A 19,909-nucleotide genomic window follows, 5' to 3' on the forward strand; every position below is an offset into this window, starting at 1 on the left:
AAAACAAACTAAAAATGAAGTGGAGGACATGAACAAGACAGGAAAACGATATTTGTTTAAGCTGGGTGATGATTCACATTCTTCTACCAACTTCAGTATATAGTTAATCATTTTTAAGATAGGAAGTTTGTTTCTTTTATCCTAGTGCAAATAAGTAAATAAATAAATAAGACTAAAATAAAAAAGAACAAACTGTAGCTCTATTGCTGAGTCTCGCCTCTAAAGCTTCTGACTTACCAGGTGTGTAGGGGGCCAGGACTGTGCGTCTTAACAAATTCTTCCTGTGATTCCTGGGCATGCTAAAATTGAGAACCTCTACTGTTCAGAAGTGGTTCTCAGAGTTCAGTGTGCATCCCCAGCTCACTCAGAACTCAATGGACGGATGGCTGGGTCCCATTTTGGGGTTTCTGACTCAGAAGGTCTGAGTGGGGTCTTGAGAACTTGGTTAGTAGAAGTTTTTTCAGGATGATGCTGCAGTGTGCCCAGGACTCCAGTTTTGAATCACAGCTCTGGAAAGTTCTGATTTCTTCCTCAAAACTATAGCACTGTCTGTCAAAAAGTCTTCAAATAATACACTATTTAAAAGGATGTTTACAAAATTTAAATGGAAAATGCATAAAATTTAATTCAACTATTTTCATTATTAACTTGATCTCATTTTAGTTTCCCTCAGACCTGAGAAAAACTAACTCACCTTGAATCAGAAGCCTGCTGATAGCTGGGCACTGGTGCTCACGTCTGTAATCCTAGCTACTTGGGAGCCAAAGATCAGGAGGATCACAGTTCAAGGCCAGCCCAGGCAAATAGTTCAAGACAATGTTTCTCAAAAATATCCAACACAGAAAAGGGCTAGTGGAGTGGCTAAGTGGTACGATGCCTGTCCAGCAAGCATGAGACCTTGAGTTCAAACTCCAGTACCACCTCCAAAAAAAAAAAAAAGAAAGAAAAAGTGTTGGAGCTGACTCTTATAGGCTTGTGAAAGCTGATTACTAACATTTGCAGGTACCATGTGATTTAGTGTGGAATAGGTAAAACAGCTAGGGGATCCCAGGGAAAGTCCACCAAGAAGCAGACCCAGTGACTATTTATCTTGCAAAACACCCTTGCACTCAATATTGGGCAAAATGTTCCAAATCCCAAAGCAAAACATCCTGTTTTCTTGGAGGCTTCCCCCTGACCCAGGGAAGGGGCGATTAAGGGGAGGAAGGAAGGGCAGGACAAACCTAAGTGGGAATTGCTGGTTGCCCTTAATACAAATAAGGTAAACGTAGCTCTCCAGCCTGCATTTGCTGTGTTGGCAATCAGCCAATGAGCATAGCACACTTCATGTACCTAATTATCATGTAAATTGAGCTACATCTTGAACAAGGTCAATAAAAACCCCTAGACTCTGCTGTCCACTTGGGACTCCTCCCTTCCCATGTAGCTTTTGCTCTTTCACTTAATAAACTTTCCTACTTTTACACTCTCCCTTCGTTGTTGGAAGTTCATTCTTTGGTTTCATGCTGACAAGTCCCTCTGGTTAAAATGCTGTGACACTTAAGCCAGGAAGGTCTAGTGGAAGCTTTCGGTCCTGCACAAATATCCTGTATCAGTGTCTCATTGGTAGCTGGAAATTGGCCGTGGTGGTTTGTATACACAGAGACAAATGCTGTGTATTAGGGCTTGTCCCAATGGATGACCAACAAATAAACAATTACCAGCACACTCTGCTTTGAATCTTCTTGACCCGTCTGAGGCTTTCTATTGACTTCAAGACCACCTACTTCTCTCTTGCTCATTTTTTTTTTTTTTTGTGGGTGGGACTGGGGTTTGAACTCCAGTCTTTGCACTTGCAAAGCAGGTGCTCTATTGTGGAACCACACCTCCTGACCATTTGCTCTGGTTGTTTTAGAGGTGGTAGTCTTTAAAAAATTTTTTTATTAGGATATATTTTTGTACAGGGGGGATTCATTGTGACAATTCCAAATAGGCTTATATTGTACATTGGTTAGATTGCTTCTACCATCTCTCCCTCTCCACCCGCTCCCACCCCACTTCAATCAATTGCAAGAGGTTTCATTGTTCCATTTCATAGGCATATGAAGTCCATAGAGGTGGGGTTTTGTGAACTATTTGACTGGGCTGCCCTGGAACCTGAATCCTCCCAATTTTAGCCTCCCATATAGCTAGGATTATAGGCATGAACTACTGGTACCTGCCTACTTTCTCTTAATAATCAACTGAGTTAATTAAAATGATAATTTCTCCATTCACTCAAACATTTTGTGCTGTGAATTTTTAATGAGAAACCTGTGAAAGCTACAGACTCTGCCAGAAACCATACATTTATACAAAATTGTCGATACTATTTTAAGTGCTCATGGACTCCTGAAGTCCACTAAAAAGAGACTGCAGGTCAAATAGCACCTTCCATTTCTGAAGACTTCCTCATGAAGAAGCAGCTCATGTCTTTGAATTAAAGACATGAGCTCATAGTTAGCTGTCCTAGCTGGAGATCATTTTTCTCTTGTTGTAAGAATATTAAACAAAATTATTTTAACTGATAAAATTTGTATGTATTTATGGTGTAAAATATGATATTTCCATGTATGGATGTGCTATGGAATGACTAAATCAAGACCATTAATATCCCTTACCTCTTATTCTTACCATTTTTTGTGGTGAGGACACTTAAACTCCACTCTTACCAGTATTCGAGTGCATTCTAATTAGCTCTAACCCTCATATTGTGGTAGGTCTTCTGAACTTACTTCTCCTCTGCCAGGGAACTTTCATATCCTTTGACCAACATGTCTCCAACGTCCCCACCCTGAGCCCCAGGGAGCCACCATTCTATGCTTGGCCTCTATGAGGTGAACTCTTTTCTTTAGCTCTCTGAAGCTGTAGGATGTCTCATTTCTTGGCCAAATTTGTGCTTGATTTTCCTCTGGACACAGGAAAACTCCAGCTTTCCCATAAATCATTACATTTTCCTTCTTAAAAAGATGCTCTTATTTCAATGACTCAATGTTCTTTTCTCTGGCACTTTAAAACAGATCATAACATTGTTTTTACGTAGCAATCGAAATGAATTTGTCTATAATAAGCATTTTAGTTCCATGTTTCCACATTCACCCTGATCATGTTCTCAGTGACACAGGCAGCTTCACCAGTGAAAAGAACAAAAGTTTAGAAGACAGATTGACTTTCTCCCACTTTAGGAGTCCTTAGAATTGTTATTTAATTTCTCAGTATGCGTTCATGGACTCATGTGAGGACTGCAATATGTCTCAAGCTGATTGATTTGAAACAATTCAGTCATTTGTTAGAACTGCAGAGCCCCATGCTCCTTCTCTGGAAATTTCATTTTAGTAGGTCTGAAGAAGCCTCTGACACCAATCAGTTCCCAAGGTGATTTTTTATTATGATTGAAGTTTGGAAAACATTCTTATGTGTGTGTGTGTGTAGGTGTGCCCATATGTGTGAGGTTATAGACAGACACGGATTCATGCTGGCCCTCACCACTTCTCTCTTGTTGCAAGAAAAAAATTAACAGTGTATTAGGATATATAATATACATTGTATTTTATAATTGCGTGACGTATTGGTGGTTAATACCTGTGATCCCTGCTGTATGGAAGGCTGCAGGTGGGAGGATCACAGTCCAGACTGGCCTGAAAAAGTGCCAGATCCTACCTGAAAATTAAACTGAAGCAAAAAGGGAAGAGATCCTGCTTAGTTAGTGCAAAGTACTGAGTTGGGGGAGGGTGGAGAGAAAGAAAGAAACATGTATCACATGAGCAATTAATCCATTTTTTCCTATACTATTCTTAAATACACAATACTAATGTTCTAACTTAAACATTAATGACTTCACTGGAGGTGATTTAAACTGATTGGAATTCCTGAAGAGATTGGTGGTCTTTGAACCATATGTTCAGGTAGATGATTACTTGCAGATCTCACAACATAAAATCATGCATTTTTACATTTCTAAAACCTTTACTTTCACTCGATTAGAGTGCATATGTAATTGTTTGAGGTGATTATAATGAACTTGAAATTCCATAAAAATTTTTTTTGACTGCATCGATCCCCAGCCTCACATGGTCAAAACCTTGCCACTCTGGTTCTTATGCTCACCCCAACTTGCACTGGATGTTAGAGCTGATTGCTGAGAGAGATTGCTTTCCCCATACCTTGCATATAAAACCTTCTTAATAAAACTTTTTACTCCTCTCTATGCCTGGGGAAAGAGATAAATTCCATCAAATTTTGAAATGTTTAACGAAAGAACTCATGAGTACCGACACTGGAAAAGCTGTGAAAATTCCTGAGAGGACAGAGTCTTGGAGGAGAGGTCTTCGTGCACAAGCAGATCACAGTTTCAAGCTCATTCTGCCTGTCCATCTTATGATAAAATAAGTCTTAATTTCTCTTTTATTTTGCAAGGAAATGATTATCTATTTATAGGCACTCAAGACACGTGTTTTTGCTTAGTGCAGTTTCTCCAACATTCTCTTTTTCCTCCCCTCTTTTTTTCTTTTCTATTTTGGATGGGCAGTTCCACTTAATACAAAGTATGCATTAGCCTAAGATTTTCTTCGAGGAAAGAACACCAGAGCAGAAGAAGAATGTTTTGAGTTGGTAATTTTCCAGAAAATAAGAAGGATGGATGTTTTCTTTTTATTCCACTCTATTTTGAAAGCAATTCTTGGTTGGCAAAGGTGAGGTGGGAATATAGTTCGTTATAAATTATCTGAACACATTATGAATGGGCACAGGCTGGAAGTTTTCATGGAAGGGCAGAAAGTTTCCAAGGCTTAGGACTTTGGTCATTACTCTAGATTTTGGTTCATTTTTAGTCGTTTTCTCAGGATAGGCAGATAGGCCCTTATGAATTCAAAATTCAGATGACAAAGATATGCGTTTGAATGGCTCTTTTGTGGAGTTTATGCCCATGAATATTAGAGGAGATAGGATATTGATTGGACTCCAGATGCTGAATGAAACAGAGTCATGCAGAAACCATTTTGAGTTGTTACAGGTTACTTGCTCTGTAAAAATGGTCCAGAAATAGAGAATAAATGGAAATAGGATTTTTAGAAATTTGCATATCAATGTGCTCAAATTCCCCAAACTAGCACCATATGCATTTACTCTCATCTTTAGCATGTAAGATGTCTTCAAGGTAGTAGACATCTTGATTTTGAAAACACAGTTCCTTAGACTAATAAGCAGTCATCTCTTCAGGTTGTTATAGATATTGAGTGTGTTCCTCATTTATCTTGCTAAAGGTTAAAACTTGCTTCTGAGCCTGTTGACAATAATGGCAGCAACCTGATAAGTAGCTCGTGTTGGAGTCAGATTTCAACAGTTCTTCAAGTGTGTGGCCAGATTCATTTGGTTTTGTTTTCCTCTATGCTTTCTGTGCTTAAATTTTTATTGTTCACTTTCATTTCACTTCCTGTTCTATGTGATAGGTAACCAGAACTTCTCTGGTCTCTGCAGCCTGTGGGGAATAATGTGGTCTCTTTAATAGTGAGAATTTCAAGCTTCTTGGCTCTTGCCTCTTCTCCTGTAGAAGAATCTGCTACAACAGAATATCTCAAACTGGATTGGACTGGATAAATTGTAAACAACAAAAGTTAGTTTGGCTCATGGTTCTGTCAGAAGAGGAGCTTCTTGCTGTATCATGACATGTCATTGTATGTGTGTGAGAGAGAGAGAGAACCAAGTGAACCTCTGTGAAAGAGAGTTCACTTTCGTAAGAAAGCTACTACCATGATAACCAATCCATTCTTGCAATAATGGCATTAATCCATTCATGAGGACAGAACTTTCATTGCCTCATTACTTCTTAAAGGTCTCTCCTCCCAATACTATTAAATCAGCATTTAAATTTCAACCTAAGTTTTGGAGGGACATAGTTCCCACGTGGACTTATGTCTGGAGGTCTATCTATCTCTCTGTCTGTCTGTCTGTCTCTATCTATCCATCCCCTAAATGCTCCTTGTAGTCATCACCACTCCTTTGCAGGACCCAGTAGTTTCTCCCAGGCAATAGAGATGATTCCCCATCTCTACCATTGCAGCCCTTACTGGACCTGTATGGTGGTTTGTGGTCAAGTTGTTGTGTGTGGGATTTAAAGTAATGTTGCCTGGGCCACAATGTGCATTTCTTGCTAAACCCCTCCTTAGCACAGCCCAATGCCATCTTTTCAATTGTAAAGTCTTAGCGGTGTAGAATCCTCTTCAATTTTAAGTCCTGTGCAGTTGTAAGTTTTGCCAGAGACAGGAAGCCTTGGGAGAATCCACCCTTGATTACCTCCTAAGTAAAAGCCCTCTGCTTAAGCATGAATATTGATTACATTTCATACATGCAATTAAAGTATCTGAGAGTTAGCATAAGTGCATGTGCAGAATGCCCCGTGTTGTATGACAAGACCTTGCCAATCAAACCTGTCAATCACCCTAGCTCATCCTGCAAAGACTGCCCAGTTTTCTTGGTTTTCCCTTTCAATTTATAAATGTTCTTTAAAAGAGAGATCAGTGTGATGTCCCCATGGAGTGTATAGATGGTGAGGGTGTGATGGGAAAGGCATAAGGCTCAGGCTCAGAAGGCTTAGATAATAGTCGTGTCACTACCTAGGTGTAGAGTTCAGATAATACCGTCCCTGTGAAAGCACAGTAACCTATCTTAGTTTAGAGTTTCTGTGGGTTAAATGAGGCATCCTCTGTGAGATTTCTTTCCATTTAAAGGAATAAAGAAAATGGTTTATCTCCTTATCTGAGAAACCTGAGAGAGAGAGAGAGATATCGGGGCTTCTATGCAATCTGCCTGGAGCCCACTGTTTTCTCTTGTGGTGCCTTCCCCTCATCTTCAATAGACTTTAATAACACTTTCACTACATCTTCGTGTCCTGTCTGAATTCTCTTGAATGCAAGTACCTGAAATCTTCTGACCACAGTCTTCAGAGATTATCCACCAGTAACAATATCATTTGTCAGTGTTAGAACTTGAACCCAGGCAGTTTCCCTTTGAGATCAGTAGGTCTACTAATTACTATGTTGTATTGTGTAGTCTTCTGCTGTCACAAATGCCTTCTCATACTGACATGGATTTAAGCCTGATAGGGAGCGTGCATCTTGCTCTTACAGGAAATAGTTTACATCTTACCTATGATACTACACACATTTAGACTGCTTATATTTTTATATCAGATTAGACTGTATCTTTGTATTGTTAAAGCACTCTGAGTAGCTCTGCTTGATGTGAGGTGCTCAATAGTTTTCTTCTTCTTTCCCTTCCCATTCCTCTTTTCCTCCTCTTGTAGTTCTTCTAAGACTGGTGGTGGCCTCCTTATTTTTTACCAATCTTGATTGGATAGCCATGGAAGCTGGATACAGAGGGAGGATGATATGAGAGCTCTGAAAGTCTAATTGGGGGTTGTCTAGTACACATATCTAGAAAGTTACAATTTTGAAATACTACAAGTATCGAGCCTTTGCTTCAAAATCTCAGGTTTAGCCATGATGCAGGAATATCCCTCAAAGCAGTCCTAAAAAAATGTTTTGTTTTTTTTTTTAAACCCATGTGGAAATAAATTCGTGTTAGAGATGAGAGAGAGAGAAAAAAATCCCTGGATATTTCAGTGACTTTCATCCAAGAATCCAAAGAAGTTCAAAACAACAACAGCAGTAGCAACAGCAGGACCAGTTCGTTAATCTTGGTGACTTTATCACCGCAAGTAGAACAAGGAGCACTATTGAGACAGAAAAGTGGTGTGGTGTATAAACACGTCAGGTAACAGAGTGAAGTAAAGTCAAGGCAGAAAGCAAAGTCCTCTGGTGCATTATCTCAAAGAAAGAGGAGCCAGGGCGAAGTGCACGGCACAGCTCAGCGTTGCATTTTTAAACTGGATTCGTGCTTGCTGTGATGTCACGTTAAGAAATGTAGCTACTGGGAAACATTTGAAACTCATTGCTTGAAATATTTTGCTTACGAGTTATCAATTGGAATTTCTTTTCTTTTTTTCTTTCTTTTTCTTTTAATATTTTTTTAGTAGTGAGTCATATCCCAGATACTGAAAAGCATCAGTGCTCTAAAAATTTTAGTCTACAAAACCAGTAATGGAAAAGTCCAACTCAACATTCAGTCCTGCAACACTGGTACAATTCCTTTGCCTTTGGGATTGATGGTATTTGAGTTGATGACATCCTGGAGAAGAAGGACTTGAAGAATGATGAAAACCCAAAGGCCCAGTACTCATTAATCGTGTTGCAGTTAATTAGATCCATTTTTGACGAAACTATGTGTTGTGCCCCACTTTCATGACTGACCATCATTTGATAAAAAATTATAGCAGTGGTGGAGCTCTTTTGCTTTTTTAGTAGTAAGTTGATTTAAAATTTTTTTTTCAACCAGACCAGAGAACTATATAGCATGAATCATCTTTGTAAATAAGTATTCAAAACCACATCCTTGCCCAACATGGTCTCCTGGAGATCAGCTTCTCTACAGTTAGTATACCTACTTATAAACCTGCCCACTCAAACAACCTGTCTAGCCCATCTCCTACACCACTCTAGATTTCATTTATGGCTCCTAGTAATTTGCTATGGACATATTGTTCCCATTAAGTTTTATCTAAAAGAACTTTAATCATTTAGTAAAGAAAATAGTCTTTAGGTGGGTCCTGAAATTCAATTTGGTAAAGAAATTCTCCTGCTTTAAAAATAACTTTTTTGTCTCTGTATTTCTTCATGGATTCTCAAAGTTTGTTCCTCAACATGCAGTATGAGCATCACTGGGAACTTGTAAGGAAGGCACGTATGTGGACCCCAGGCTATGGAATCAGAAGCAAGGCCCAGCAGCGTGCACCACACTGCAGGTGAAGCTGGCACTCCAGGCTTGGGACCACTGTCTCCAGTCATCTCCTAATAGCTTGACCAGGCATCGGTATGACACTTGATATGGTCTTTTTCTTGAATCCATGAATTTCTTTTTAAATTGAAATTACAGAATAGTTTCACTCTCTTTTGAAAGGAACTCTAATTTAGTTGCTCCAAGCACCAAATTAGTACATTATTTGATAATTCAGGAATAATAAAGAAATGTGTTTGGGACCAGTCAGGGAGAAAAATACATAAGCAAGCGTGAAAACAGAGCAGTGACAACAATGTGCACTAATGGAGGGTGCATGTTCTCCTGCTTAAATCCTCTGAAATTCACATCTATCGGAATATTGTCTGTACCTTAGGTTTACATTGCAATCAATAAGGCTAAAGAAATGGGTTTAAAGTCTACTCAAGAAAAGGACCTAAATAGTGACATTTAATTCTGATTGCTGTTGGAATTACATATTTCTAAATATATGAACCTTTTAAAAATAATAGAAAATCAAAATGGATAGTAAAATTCTTTACTTCTAGTCAGGTTATAGAAAATCAAAGTAGGGTTTACTACAGGGTTTAAAGACATAATGTAGGCTTTGGGATCTTTTTACAAAGATGAGGACTTTATTTCCTCATCTGATTTCACTTAGCATTGAGTTAAGAAATATATGCAAGAGTAAATCCAAGGCAGCTTTCACTTGAAAAGAAGTCAAAGCAAGTAGAGGCAGAGAAACCAACGTAAGTTATACTTTTCTGATCTAAGATCACCCTGTGCAGGGCTCATGGGTTTTGGGAGAAAAAGTTAATATGGTACAGCAAGTGTGACTGATTTCCTTTCATCTGGTGAAGGTGTAGAAAAGGAAGTGACATTTCTAGGTATTTTTTTCCAGCAGAAGATAATGACTTTCTGGTTAGCATAACTTTCCCATTTTCAAAAATAAATCTATCTATCTATCTATCTATCTATCTATCTATCTATCTATCATCTGGTGGTACTAGGGTTTTAACTCAGGATTTCTTACTTGAAGCATGCTTCCAAGCCATAAGGTTTTTTGGTTTTTTTTTTTTTTTTTTTTTTTTTAGTGTAATGATTGTATTTGTTTTAGGCTTCTAGAAATTATAAGTATAAAATTGAAGAAAATTTAGATATCGGTTCTTCTTTATTGTTTTCCTTTAAGCAGGATCATCTATATGTTTTCAAACTCCTATCTTCATATTCTGTTTGTAAAATTCTCTCCAACCTGATATTTTCAAACACTAAATAGAAGTTTTTAAGGTTTAGCTAGGAAATTGAGTAATTATAGAGCAGAAACCCAAATCATTCACTTTTGAAGTATTTCTTCCCTCTCTTGTTCTGCCTTTGAGCTAAAGCTTGAGTTGTAAACTCAAATGCCTTCAGGTCACAGGTGAGAGAAAGACTAAGATTGGGCAAGTGGAAACCTGATTTGGTGACAACGCACTATATTCACATCTGAAGCAGGAAGCAGCCATTCAGCTAAATCAAATTTTTGGCATGCGTGAACTTGAGATCATTGTTACCAGGTCTTCCAATTTTTCAAAAGAAGCTGAAAAGTGGTTACACTTTAAATGTGAAATTTCTATATTTAAAATGCTGTCTATTAATTTAAAAAAGTGAACAGGGTTTGGGTGAGGCATGATGATCTGTAGTTAGGTCCTTGAGCTGGCCACAGAGATGGTGAGTGTGGGATGGGGCACGGGGCATGGGGCAGAGTTTCCTGAGACATCTTTCTCAAGGGTCATAGTCTAGATGCCCACTGGAAGATGATTCTTGCACAAAAAACCAGGCTGGTGTGGCATACCCTGTGAAAACTGAAGCATTTTATACAGATGCAGGGAGTGGAAGGAGAGTCACCTGCATGGGTGGTATTGTAATAATCCAGGAGAAAGATCATGGTGGTTTGTAGCATAGTGGTGATTGTATTGATTAAAGTGATCAAATTCTGTATTTTCAAAAAAATTTATTTCAAAATAGTTTTAGAAAAGCTGTGAAGATAATATAGAGTCCCAAATACATTTTACCCAGCAACCCTGATGTTAACATCTTACATAATGATGGAACATTTTTCATAATTTAAAAAATTATAACTGATACAGTACTGTGACTGGGACCTAGAGACTGCCTTTGCTAAAAAGCACTGACTCTTCACTTGTACCTACAGATGTCCCCAGGGTAAAAGCTTAGCATCTCTGCCTTCATTTTATACTTGTTCACATCACAATCAATATACTGCCAACACTTGCAATATCCTTTTCAGATCTCTGGAGTGGTACCTTGAAGTCTCTACTTATTGCTCCAACCTGAGGGCCTAACTAACTCCATCTTTCCTTTCTGAACTAAGCCTTTCTCTGAGTCACTCTATCCTGCAGTTGTCTTGGATCCCAGGAATAGCAGGTCTAACTGACGAACATCTTAAGACAAAGGACCAAAACTACACCCAAGAAATAGAGACGTTTTTGGCACAAACAAAGTTCCATATGACCGATCCTGAAATAATGACCCAAGGTAATGATCAACCAGAGCACAGCTGGGCCAAGCCACCTGGACTGCTCTCTGTGGATACCCCAAATCCTTGCCTTTGTTTCTCCTTGCTATATAACCCTGAGACTGCTGTAAGCATGTTAAAGGCAGGTCTTAGGTCATTAGACCTTTGTCCTTCCCAGTGCAACCCTGCTGAGAATACAGCTCCTTTCCTGCCTTCCTCTCTTTCATCTCTCTGATTGTGTTTCTGGAACAAGTGGTTTTGCCTAGTATGTTGGGATTCCCAGGGTTTTTACCCTAACTCTGGTAATAGTACCATTAACTAAATTGCAGACTTTGTACTCATGTTTTTCCACAGGTGTCTTTTCTGCTGCAGGAACTGATCTGGAATACCATACTGAACTCAGTTGTTAGTCTTCTCCAATCTGACAGTTTCTCAGGCTTACCTTGTCTTTTATGACCTTGATGTTTTGTAGACTATATCTCTCATCTTGGGTTTGTCTGACATTTTCTCATAGTTGCATGGAGATTTTAGATTTTGGGGAGTAATGGCCTAGAGATAACAGACATTTTCATAGTATTCTGTCAGAGCTGTGTGATGCCAGCCTGGCTTGTTACTAAAGATATTAACTGTGGCTGTAACAGGCACTTAGAGGCTGCTTTTGCCAAAAATCACTGGCTCCTCACTTGGACCTGCAAGTGTCCAAAGAAGAACTAAAAGCAGATGGTATCTCTGCCTTCATTTTGTATGGGTCTTTGCTCTGAGCCTTTCTCTCTTCAGCCTCCTTGCAGGCACCTTGGAATCCAGGAAGGACAGGACTGATGGGTAAACATTTTGTGATGGGAGTTGAAGCTCCCCCCAACTCCTAACAATGATTTTCTTATGGTCACCAGCCCCCATTATCCTGAGATAATGAGCAACCAGACCACACTTATACCAGGACTGTCTAACAATATGGACCCTTGCCCCCTGCCACAGTCCTTCCTCTATTTGAACCTAAAGCCCATGTCTGCACACTGAAGTTAGGCTGAACTTTGCTTCTTCCCATGGCATATCCATGCACACAGTTAATCTTCTTTCAATGCCCTTTATTTTTTTTTTTCATTTTTCTTTTATTATTCATATGTGCATACAAGGCTTGGTTCATTTCTCCCCCCTGCCCCCACCCCCTCCCTTACCACCCACTCCACCCCCTCCCGCTCCCCCCCTCAATACCCAGCAGAAACTATTTTGCCCTTATCTCTAATTTTGTTGTAGAGAGAGTATAAGCAATAATAGGAAGGAACAAGGGGTTTTGCTGGTTGAGATAAGGATAGCTATACAGGGCATTGACTCACATTGATTTCCTGTGCGTGGGTGTTACCTTCTAGGTTAATTCTTTTTGATCTAACCTTTTCTCTAGTTCCTGGTCCCCTTTTCCTATTGGCCTCAGTTGCTTTAAGGTATCTGCTTTAGTTTCTCTGCATTAAGGGCAACAAATGCTAGCTAGTTTTTTAGGTGTCTTACCTATCCTCACCCCTCCCTTGTGTGCTCTCGCTTTTATCATGTGCTCATAGTCCAATCCCCTTGTTGTGTTTGCCCTTGATCTAATGTCCACATATGAGGGAGAACATACGATTTTTGGTCTTTTGAGCCAGGCTAACCTCACTCAGAATGATGTTCTCCAATTCCATCCATTTACCAGCGAATGATAACATTTCGTTCTTCTTCATGGCTGCATAAAATTCCATTGTGTATAGATACCACATTTTCTTAATCCATTCGTCAGTGCTGGGGCATCTTGGCTGTTTCCATAACTTGACTATTGTGAATAGTGCCGCAATAAACATGGATATGCAGGTGCCTCTGGAGTAACAGTCTTTTGGGTATATCCCCAAGAGTGGTATTGCTGGATCAAATGGTAGATCGATGTCCAGCTTTTTAAGTAGCCTCCAAATTTTTTTCCAGAGTGGTTGTACTAGTCTACATTCCCACCAACAGTGTAAGAGGGTTCCTTTTTCCCCGCATCCTCGCCAACACCTGTTGTTGGTGGTGTTGCTGATGATGGCTATTCTAACAGGGGTGAGGTGGAATCTTAGTGTGGTTTTAATTTGCATTTCCTTTATTGCTAGAGATGGTGAGCATTTTTTCATGTGTTTTCTGGCCATTTGAATTTCATTCAATGCCCTTTATTTACTCATCTCTTCATTTGGCGAATTGGGGCAAGTGGCTGGACCTGACATATTGGAATCCCTGGAGTTGGGTCTCTGGCCTAGAACTCAGGCAAGTTACATGGTCACTTGGTCAAGAGGGTGTCTTCCATGTTCCTCCACTGTAACTATTCCTTAGACTCACATCACTAAGTACATCCCACACTCAAAGAATTGGGAGTTAAGCTTGGACTCCTAGAGGGAAGAATATTGAAGTATTTGTGGATACATGATAAAATCACTATGGTGATTAATAAATTTGGGGGGAGGTACTTTGAAGCTATGCAAATATTCTATTTTACTTTATATTTCCTTACATTTCATATTAATTAGTGAATTTTGCCTGCACAAATTATTTTTCCTTGGTGGTGCTGGGAAGTGAACCCAGTGCCTTGCACATGCTAGGCAAGGGTTCTACCAGTGAGCCACACCCCAGCTTCAGCAATTCTTACTGTGATGATATAATGTGACTTTCTATCTTCCTATTCCTTCAACAGTAGTTAATTGGAATTCTGTAAGAAGGATTTGACCCTTCTCCCCAATGTATTCAATCATTTATTTCTATCAGTATGGACTCTTGAGAATTTTTTTCTACTTTAGGTTGTAATCTAATGCCTTGTTATTTTTTGCCCAAATTGCTCCAGTTTTGACCTCTGGAAGTTCTTGAGTCCTTCTGATGTACCCCCTCTTTTTAAATCACTTCCTTACTTTCCAGCATTGGGAAATACCCCAGGCTAATCATGTATTTTCTCTGTACCAATCCTAGATCAACCATTTTCCCAAAGAGCCCTGGTTTCTTTTGTTGGAGAATAATATTTGGAGACCAAGCTCTAGACACTAGATGGACTAATTGTTTACTGTGATGTTACTGCTTCTAGACTCTCTTAATAGACAGCTAGGAAATACATGCAGGCTACCAACCAAAGTATATTGGTTTCCTATGTTCTGTAACAAATTATCACAAATATAGTCATATAAAACCATATTGATTTATCATTTTATAGGTCTGGAAACCAAAAATATAAATGAAGTATGCTAGTATGTAAAATCAAGATTTTGGCATAGTTGTGTTACTTTTTCAGGCTCTAGGGGAAAACATGTTTCCTTGCCTTTCCATTTTCTAAGGGTGCATTCCCTGGTTCATGACACTTTCTTCTATCTTCAAAGCCAGTGGCTCAGCACCTTTGGACCCACCCAGATAATCCAGGTTAATCTTAACCCAGGCTAAGTTTCTTAATCATGTCTTCAAAGCCCCTTTTCCCATGTAAGATGATATATTTACAAGTGCCAAAAATTAGGATGTCTATATTTGGGGAGGGGACATTCTTCCATCTACCACTCTGTTTATATACACATCTATTTACAAACATACATATGTATATAACTACATTTATTTATGTATCTATTTGTATGTATATGTAATAAAATAAACATGAGTTTATACTAATATCTGAATCCGTTTTAATGATAGAACCAACTATATTTCCAGTTAAATTAGATATAAAGTATGAAAAAGGATGATTTAAAATTTTGACCTGAATACAAAATCAACTTAGAAAAATCAGTAACCTTTCTATATACCAATGATGAGCAGATTGACAAAGAATATAGGAAAACAATTCCACTTACAGTAGTCTCAAAAAAAAAAAAAAGAAATACCTAGCAATAATTAGCAAAGGATGTGAATGACCTCTACAAGGAGAAGTACAAACCACTGAAGAAAGAGATCAAAGAAAACTACAGAAGGTAGAAAGATTTCCCACATTCATGGATTGGTAGACTCAACATAGTAAAAATGGCTGTACTACCAAAAGCCTTCTACATGTTTAACACAATTCTCATCAAAATTCCAAAGACATTCATCACAGAGATTGAAAAATTTACCCTAAAGTTCATTTGGAAACACAAAAAAACTACCAATAGCTAAGGCAATACTGAGCAAAAAGAGCAATGTTGGAGGTATCACAACACCTGACTTCAAACTATACTACAGAGCCATAGCAATAAAAACAGTATGGTACTGGCACAAAAACAGATATGAAGACCAGTATAACAAAATAGAGGACCCAAATATGAATCTACACAGCTATGCCCTCCTAATTTTTGACAAGGTGCCAAAAACATATGATGGAGAAAAGACAGCCTCTTCAACAAATGTTGCTGGAAAAAGTGGTTATCTTACTGCAGAAACCTGAAACTAGATCCATGCTTGTCACCCTGTACAAGTATCAAATCAAAGTGGATTAAGGACCTTAATTACAGATCTGAAACCCTGAAGCTAGTATAGGAAAGATCAGGGAATACACTGGAACTTATGGGCATAGGCAAGGACTTCCTCAGTAGAACACAAGTGGCTCAGCAACTAAGAGAAAGGATTGACAGATGGGACTACATGAAATTAAAAAGCTTCTACACAACAAAGGAAATTGTCTCTAAATTTAAGAGGCCAAGCACAGAATGGGAGAAAAACTTTGCTAGCTATACATCAGACAAGGGACTGATAACCAGAATAGGGAACTCAAAAAACTAAACTTTCCCCCTGCAAAATCAATGGACCAATAAAGAAAGAGGCTTTTTCAAAGGAAGAAGTCCAAATGGCTAAAAAACACATGAAAAAATGCTCACCATCCCTGGCCATAAAGGAAATGCAAATCAAAATCACACTAAGATTCCACTTCACTCCTGTTAGAATAGCCATCGTAAAGAACCCTAAAAGGATGTGGGGAAAAACAAACCCTCGTACACTGCTGGTGGGAATGTAAGCTAGTACAACCACTATGGAAAACAATATGAAGACTCCTTAAAAAACTAAACATAGACCTGCCATATGATCCAGCAATACCACTCCTAGGGATATACCAGAAGAAATGTGAGTCAGGTTACTACAAAGGCACACTCATGCTTATTGCAGCACTATTCATAAAAGCTAAGCTACAGAAACAGCCAAGATGCCCAACCACCAATGAATGAATTAAGAAAATGTGGCATTTATGTACAATGGAATTTTACTCAGCTAAAAAGAATGAAATTTTGTCATTTGTAGGTAAATGATGGAATTGGAGAACATCATCTTAAGTGAAGTTAGGCTCAGAAGGCCAAAAGTCACATGTTCTCCCTCATATGTAGATTATAGACCTAAAACAAAGGCAGTAATATTATTGGACATGGTTCACGCTCAGGACAGGCTGCACATAGGAAGGATAGGGAAAGGGAAGGAAACCAAAAATTTGAATGTGGTTGATGTGCTCACTGTACAAGAATGAGTATAGTAATCTTAACCTGGCTGAAGCCACTATGGGAATGGTACTAGGGAGTAGTAGTAAAGAAGACTGGTAGAAATTAATCAATTTGGGTTGTAATATACATATGCATGGAAACAACACAAGGAATCTCCCTGTACAGCTATATTTATCTCAAACTAGCAAAAACACTATGTTTCTTTTATTATCTTTCATGAGTTTTCTTCTACAATATTGGAGAAAAGGAGGGTGGAACTGGTCTGCCAAGAGGGGGTCAGGGTTGGCACCAGTGGAAGGGGGGTGGTGGTGGGGAAAGGGTTAAGAGGATGAATATATTGCAAATAATATATACACATGTATGTCAATGCAAAAATGATACCTGTTGAAACTGTTCCAGGAATTGGGAGAGGGGGTATGAAAGAGAGCAGTTGGGGGGGGGGGATTCAGGTGTGATAGTGATAGATTTGATATATTGTAAGAACCTTTGTAAATACTCCAATGTACCCCCACTCAGCACAACAATAATAAAAATAAAATAAAATTTTGACCTGAGAATTAAAGGCATAAAGTTGATAACAACTAAGAAGAGGAAGAGAAAGGCTACATGCATAGCAGACTTTGGAGGAACTTAATTTTAGCAGTGGTAAGATGGATTCTTTTTGGTTTTGGTACTTTAAGAAATGCAGGTGGAGCTACTGACTAGAAATCTGTATGTAAGATTTTGGAATTTCTGAGTGAGGGTGCATCTGGATATAGCAATTTGGGAGCTGTCAGCATATGCATGCATTTAATGCTCATATAAGAAGCAAATAAGTGAGTTTAACTAGAGAAGAATCCCATGGACTTAGGCATTATTCAGTGTACATGTTAGAAGGAAGAGAGATATGAAGCAGGGACAAAGTTAAAAAGGGTCAATTTTAGCTGCCTTGGTAGCAGGTTGAAACAGAATAGTTCTGACTTGGAAATATTATTTATACTGAATGCACTAGGAAGAGTGCTGGGTACTTAAAAAGATATTAGGCTGGGCGTGGTGGTACACACCTGTAATTCCAGTACTCCGGAGACTGAGGCAGGAGGGTTGAGAGTTCAAGGCCAGCCTAGGCTACCTAGTGAGACTCTGTCTCAAAAAAAGTAGGATATTATCTCAGAATTTCTTAACAGAAGTTATTATTTCTATACTTGTGTCTTATAGAAGGACACTGAATAAAAATATCACCATTCGTTACTCAGCCAGATAGTTAAACTTAATAGTTCTCTGAGATTTGCTCTAATCTATCCATTCCAGATGAACAAGTTATCGTTGAAGAACTTCACTTTCATCTGGTCTCAGCAGCATTTGCCATCTCACAGTTTTGTTATGCCTTTTTGGATTGTGAGAAGTCCTAGAACTGCTTTATAGGGGAACAAGTCTCCCAATGTATAAGACCTAAAAGGCAATTGAAGTTGATTTCAGCTACTCTATTGCCTCAAAAGAATTGCTTCAAGTTATATTAATTATTTCAAACTCAGAACATCTTCTATGGAGCTGCACATAAATTAGACCTTTATTAACAAACTTATTATCCTTTAATTCTCACAGTGCCAATTATGTGCACAAAAACAGAATTAAGGGCAAAACTGCAGCAAATAATCTTTTCTACCTCAGTCTAAAAATATTCATTGATGGGTGGAGATAAGCAAAGGCAAGAAAAAAATTGCTGATTACAAAACAAGCCATCGCATTGGCTCATTGATTGAGATGCAAATTTAATTTCCACTCAAATTATCCCATGGACTACAATTTAGCAATATTAGACAATGATAGTCACATGTGTTTACTAGATACTTTTCTATTTAGTTTGGCAGCTATCTCAGAGGACTGGACTATTGATTGACATGCATGCAGATTGCTAAGGGTTGAACCGTGGGTATATTTGCCCAAGCTGGCACTTGAAGGTCCTAAGTCACTAGATCAGCTAGCGATTGAGAAGCACATCTGCCCAGGGCTCTGATTTAGTCAGTGTTCCGCAGAGAAACAGAAACAGCAGGAAATGTCAGGGTCGTCATGGATATCAGGTAGCAGAGGGGATGTGTTATGGGTCTTGGCTCTTGAGATTATGAAGGGTGAGGAGTCTCATGAATATCATCTGCAGACTGGAGAATGAAGAAGCTGGTGAAGTAATTCAGTCTGAGTTCAGGGTAGCTGATGGCATAACTCCTAGTCTGAGGCTGAATCCTGATCAAAATACCAATGATATTCTTCATATGACTTAAAAACAATCCTAAAACTTATATAGAACCACAAAAAACTCAAAATAACCAAAACCATCATGATAAAAAAGAAAAAGCAGGGAACATTATACTTCAGAACATATTACAAAGCTGTGGGAATCAAAACAGCCTAAAAACAGACATTAGACCAATAGAACAGAATGGAGGGCCTACAATTAAACTATGCATCTGTAGCCAGCTGATCTTTGGCAAAAGGACTAAGAACATGCATTGCCAAAAGAACAGTCTACTCAATAAATTGTGCATGGAAAATGGGATATTCACATGTAGAATTGGCCCTCACTCATTAAAGAATCAACTCTAAATTAATTAAATACTTAAGTATAGGACATGAAACTACTAACAGAAAACATAGGGGAAATGCTTCAAGATATTGTAATAGGCAAGGATTGTTTTGGACACAATCTCTAAAAACATAGGAAACAAAAAGCAAAAAATAGATAAATGGGATTACATCAAAGTTAAAAAGCTGTACAAAAAAGCAAACAATAAACAGAGCATAGAGACGATCCAAAAACTGAGAGAAAATATTTGCACACTCTGCATCTGACAAAGGATTAATCCAGAATATTTAAGGAACCCCAAAAACTCAATAGCCAAAAAAATGACTAGAAACTGGGTACTAGATCTAAATAGACATTTCTCAAAAGAAGACACACAAATGGCCAACAAGCACATGAAAAAATGCTCAACATCACTACCTGTCAAGGAAATGCAAATCAAAGTCACCATGAGATGTGTCCTTACTCCAGTAAGAAAGGTATTATCAAAAAGATAAAAGATTATACATGCTGGTGGGGATGTAGAGAACAGGGAACCCATGTGCACTG

This window comes from Castor canadensis, chromosome 5 (assembly GCF_047511655.1).
Source record: "Castor canadensis chromosome 5, mCasCan1.hap1v2, whole genome shotgun sequence".
NCBI classification, from domain to species: Eukaryota; Metazoa; Chordata; class Mammalia; order Rodentia; family Castoridae; genus Castor; species Castor canadensis.